Source organism: Tenrec ecaudatus, chromosome 15 (genome assembly GCF_050624435.1).
Source record: "Tenrec ecaudatus isolate mTenEca1 chromosome 15, mTenEca1.hap1, whole genome shotgun sequence".
NCBI classification, from domain to species: Eukaryota; Metazoa; Chordata; class Mammalia; order Afrosoricida; family Tenrecidae; genus Tenrec; species Tenrec ecaudatus.
In genome coordinates this window covers 37001778-37007777 of record NC_134544.1, presented here as the reverse complement: position 1 = coordinate 37007777, position 6000 = coordinate 37001778, and positions in this window count along the sequence as shown.

Below are 6000 nucleotides of genomic sequence, written 5' to 3'. Positions count from 1 at the left end.
ATTTTATTTTATGTTTATAGGCATTCATTTACTAAACAGCAGATGGACATAAAATATTTTTTTACAAAAGAAAGTAGACTTGTAACAAGCTCAACGTCAGTCAGTCATCTCCTGAGAAGTGACTGTGGCAGACAATGAGGACGTTTGGGAAAATGTTTCTGGAACAAAAGGAAAAGGAAGAGCCTGTGGTGGGAGGGAAGCGCATGTAAGCAAAAGAAAGATTAGTAATCAAAGAAGAGAATGAATAAAAATAAAAGCCATTAAAACAAAAAGATGAGTTGTACAAGGGCGAGGCTGATGCTGCAACTCAGTTATCGGGTGCAAAAGAAAATCAAATCAACGTTGAGTATTTATCTGTTGTTAATTATGGATTTCTGAATGTCCTTAAAAAAGCAGTTTAGGCACAGCAAGGAATTACTAAACCCGAATGAAGCCCAAACAAGAAGAAAGTTAAAAAGAAATAGAAGAAAGAACCAGGAGGCAAAGGACATTTATAGAGGCCTAAATATAGTCATGTACATATGTAAATATATAGTACTCCCTTAACACAAGAACACTTTGTTCTAACAAACCTGCATTCTGTGATGCTGTGTGACACAAAAGCAGAAGACAAAATGGGTGCTTAAACAAATGTGGTGAAGAAAGCTGATGGTGCCGGGCTATCAAAAGATATAATATCTGAGGTCTTAAAGGTAGGAAGATAAACAAGCATCCAAGTAGCTTAGAAGCAACAAAGAACACATGAAAGAAGCACAACAGCCTGTGTGATCATGAGGTGTCCATGGGATCAGGTATCAGGCATCTAAAACCCAGAATGAAGCCTACCCAATGTGAATGAGGTGGGGTATGGAGCTGAGACCCAAAACCCATATGTAGGCAATTGGACATCCCCTCACAGAGGGGTCACAGAGAAGAGAAGAGCCAGTCAGGGTGCAGGATAGCACCGATTAAACACACAACTTTCCTCTAGCTCTTGGTACTTCCTTCACCCCACTATCATGACCTCAATTCTACCTTCCAAGTCAGATTAAACCAGAGCATGCACACTGCTATATATAAGAGTCTGCAACATGGGGATTCCAGGATAGATAAACCCTCAGGGCCAACAAGGAGAGTACAGATACCAGGAGGATTAGGGGAGGGTCTGGGGAGAATGTGGGGAGTCCATCACAGGATCAAATTAGAACCCCTTCTAGGGGGACAAATAACAGAAAAGTGGGTGAGAGGCAATGGAGGCCGATGTAAGATATGGAAAAAATAATCTATAACTTATCAAGGGTTTGTGAGGGAGGGCAGATGGAGGAGGGAGGGGAAAATGCTGAGTTGATTTCAGGGGCTCAAGTGGGAAGAAAATGTTTTGAAAATGATGCTGGTGGCCTATGTGCAAATGTACTTGACACACTGAAGGAATGTATGGATTGTGATAAGAGATGTAAGAGCCACCAATAAAAGTATTTTTCTTTAAAAAATGAAGAAGTAGTTTAGGCCAAGTATGAGAACTTGCTGGGAATAAAATCTTCAGGTCCTACACATGAATGCCACCTTTAAAACAATCAAACCATTCAGTAACTGGCACAATTGTTGAATAAATCATTGAAGTTAGCATAATGACTATTCAAGATATCACCTATTTTACAAAAGATTTTAAATTCATTTAAACTACGGTGAATTAAAAGATTTGAATTTTAAAATCTGGTTTGTACTTCTGATGTTGATTATGTATTTGATCAAAATTGCAAATACTTGACAATTCTCTCTCTCTCTCTCTCTCTCTCTCTCTTCCCCTTATACAGTTGGTAGGAAGAAGATATAGGAGAAAAAATATCTAGCATAAGAAGTTATGGAAGTATTATTTTCACTTTCATATGCAACCTAAAGTTCAAAAAAATAAATTTAATTTAATACTCCTCTTGCTGTACCAAATGGGTAGATCACAACCCCTCAGACATTGAATAGATTTCTAAAATCAAGTGATAATATCTCAAGATAAGATTCCCTAAAATACATAGATATTAAGTCAACTATCTTATTAAATAAAATTCCCAAAATTATTACAAAATTATTACTTAAGAATAAACATACCAATGTGCACATATGCATGCACAAATCTAACTATATATTTGTGTGTGTCTTTTACCCTGAATTGCAAAATAATTTGATTTTTCCTCAAACAGATTTTCCTGCCCAAGGTAACTTAAAATTTGACTAGTGTTTTACTATGCTATATTACTCTTTCCCCTCCCAAGTATGCCCTAAACCCTCTAGTAAAGTAATTCAGCCTTTCCCATTTTTAAAAAGTACAATTTAAAATTTTCTTATTCATATATGATTCATAAAAAGGGAACCATATTATGTGTGGACTTGTTTATCACCATAAGCTTTGCACAGTACATACTGAGTAGGTACTACAATCATGCAGTGCTTCTAATTACTAGAATTCATAAGTTTATACCAAACCTTTCCTTTTCAGACTGTGAAATAAAGATCCATTATAGTGTGACTGAACCATGTCATTGCATACTTTGGCCTTCTTTCTCTTTTATTTATTTTTTCTCCTCTGGGACATTCAGATAAAGACTTAGTAAACTGAATTGAACTGAACTGAAATTCCAAATAAATTCCTTTCCCAGACCAACACAAATATGAACTATGATAGAAGAAATATGTACATGAACAGACTTGTACAATTGTTTTTAATTTCAATTTCCTATTTCAGTCCTTGATTACTTGTGCAAAAGCTTAGAGAAGCAGTCAGCCAGGGTACAGATATTCAGTGTATATGTTTTAGGTGGTAAGTGTGAAAGGTATATTCAGTATCACAAGGACTTTTGTCAAACGTTGCCTAGAGCAAGGGAGCCTTGTTGGCGGTGTGGTTAAGATTTGGGTTGCTAACCACAAGATCAGCACTTCAAGACCACAAGCCACTCTGAGTAAGAAAGATGAGAATTTCTACTAATGGGACCTACAGGGGATCGTTCTGCCCTGTTCTGTAAGGACTAGACAGAGATGCCTGGGTGGAATTGAGAGAATTGTATATAGTGTAGGGGTGGGAAGTGTCTGGCCATAGGGCTAGGGGATGAAGGCCACACAGGACCTGCAAAATCCTCAATAGCAGCTAATATGGCACGCCTCATTGAAGAGAAGCAGCCCCAGCTGTCACATGGCCATCGCTGCTGTTGCTGCTATCGAGTGGACTCTGAACACTTCTTGGTCTTACATGATCCCAACAATTGTGGCTCATTGTTAGAGCCACTGTGCTCAAACTCACTGCCACTGAGGCCATGCTGACTCAGTGACTCTATAGGACAGTGTGGAACTGCCCCAGTGAGTTTCTGTGACTGGATAGAAATGATCCAACTGCCTGCCCCCTATAAGTTTCAGGGGCTACAATTCATTAAGGGAATAGAAAGCCCCATCTTTTCCACCAAAGCAGTTGGTGGTTTCCAACTGCTGTCCTTGCAATTAGAAGCCCGGTGTGTAACCACTATGTCACCAGACTCCTCACAGCCACTGTTAGGGGTGAGTGAATTAAATGCTTGAACAAATACAGCAGGCTAATTTTAAAGCTGATAATTTTGCATGACCTGAGTATGATGTTATAAAGAGCCAAATGACCATTGACAGAAAGAAGGGAAAAAAAAGTTTCTCACCCCTCATAAAAAAACCATGCAACTGAAAAGAATATATTTCAAATATGATGAAGTAGATCCAGGTACAAATCTCTTTCCTTAATAGCTCTGTAGGTGTGGAAACGTCTGCCAAGATTGGGGGGGTGGGTGTGGTCGGTGAATAGTATTACATATTGCATTCTGAGTCAAACGTAACTGCCGAATGTTTACTTCCTTAATACAAAGGAAGAAAGTAAAGGAGGAGAGTAAGAAGAGAAAGGCAGAATAAGAGAGAGAAAGGGTTAAGGAAGATGAAGAAAATCAGTAGTGGTAGTAGAACTTTACCCTCATCAGATTGCAAAATATCCACCTTTCCAAATATCCCAGATGATTCAGAATCTGAAAAAATAAATTACAATTTGAGTTTTGGATGTGGGGAAAGGGTATGCTTCTCCTGCTCGCTGGAGTCAGACAAGACTGGTCCCACTGTGTAGCCCCCGGCTGAGTGTATCAAGCTGGCTCTGGAACCAAGTTGCTGTCTGTGCCACTCTGCTCTCCTAATGTGCAGCACAAAACCATTTAGTTGTTTGATTTTGCTCCTTTTTGGTAAATAATTTACATAGTTTTGCATTAGCTCAATTTGCAAAATTTGAGCAAACAGTGCAATTTTCTGTAATTATACCAGTGCAAGACAGGAGTAAAGTCTGGCTGAGAGAGGCTTTATCTGAACTGAAAAGACATTTGGTGGAAATGGAGCATGAGAAGAAAATGAAGATGTGCTTAAATTGGCTCTGACCAAAGTGAGAAAGAATAGAACACAATTCAGCTAATGCTCAAACAGAATTGAAAGTTCCCCCCCCCCGCCCCTCCTCTCCCTCAAAGGTCGTCAGGTAGACCTCTGCACATCATGACGTTATGCATAATACAAAATACACTTGTGGTGCCTTCTAATATTATTCTTCCTTGATTAAATGCCATTTTTCTTCACATGGAATCCTTTATTTTCCTAGCGTGCATTTATCGAATATATTGCAATATCCTTCAAGTGCAAACCAGGAAATTAACGCTGGCTGGTAACTCTGTCAGGAGCTCACAGAGTGCCTGACACTGGCCTGAGATGTGTGATGAACACAAGAAACAGGTTTGTACTTCACAACTCTTAACATGGTGTGCACTGTGTGTACTTGTTCCAGCTGTGTACAAGCAAGTGTGTACTCTTACACCTCTTCACACAGAGCAGCAAGTACGTATTTTAATCTTTGAGCTGTGGACAGTTGGAATGATTACGTCTTTTGGTGTAGTTTAATTTGAACTTGACCTAGAAAGGAATGTCTTGCGTCTCTAAAACTAAAGATTAGGCTTCCCTTGACTCTATTAATGTAGTATAGCCAATCAATGCATTATCTGTTGCACAAGACTTCTTAAACATGTTGAAAAGCAAGGATGTTGTTTTGAGGACTAAGGTGTCCCTACTCAAGCCAAAGTATTCTCAATTGCCTCATACACATGTGACATTTGACATGGAAATTAGAAGTAGAATCGCTGTGTTTGAATGATGGTGCCGTTGGTGACTATTGAAAGCACCATGGATGGCAAGAAGAACAAACACAGCTTCTTCGAAGAATTGTAGCCAGAACGCTTATGGGGATGTCTCATGCACTTTGCTGTGTTATCAGGAGAGATCAATCCTTGGCAAAAGACAACAGCACAGGAACAGAGAAAAAGAAGACCCTTGACAAGATGGATCTGCACAGTAGCTATAACAATGGGTGTAAGCGTGACACATATTGGGAAGATGGAGTAGGAGGAGGCAGGGTTTCACTAGGTTGTTCAGAGATCACTGTGAGTCAAAGCCGAGTCGATGGCACCTAACAGCAGCCAGGACGACAGGCAGTTGGTTGAGTGGAATCAGAGTCCAATTCGATCTTTTCCCTTGTCTGTTTTAAAGCCCATACATTGATATGGGAAGCCATGTCAATGTTTAATTATACCTTCAAGAAAGTTCGTTTTCATCTGGACATCTTCAGTTGTTGTCTTGTTGTCTGCTGCAAAGTAATTTCTATATCTAACAAGTCCATGGATAGACTAGAAGTGTCTCATGGAGCTTTTTGACTGTTATCTTTACTGGTCTTTCTTTTCCAAAGTCACAGGGGAGTTCTAAGCACCATCTGTTCCATTAATTCACTCATTTCACTACCACTGAGTCAAGGTCAATCCACAGTGACTCTACAGGACAGGATGGAACGGCCCCTGTGGGTTCATGATGTTATAACTTCCTTACCAGTGTAGAAAGCCCCATCCTTTTCCTTTGGAGCAATGGGTGGTTTGAAACAGCTGACCTTGTGGTTAGCAGCCCAATGTGTAACCTTTAAGGAGCTTTAGGTCAAATATC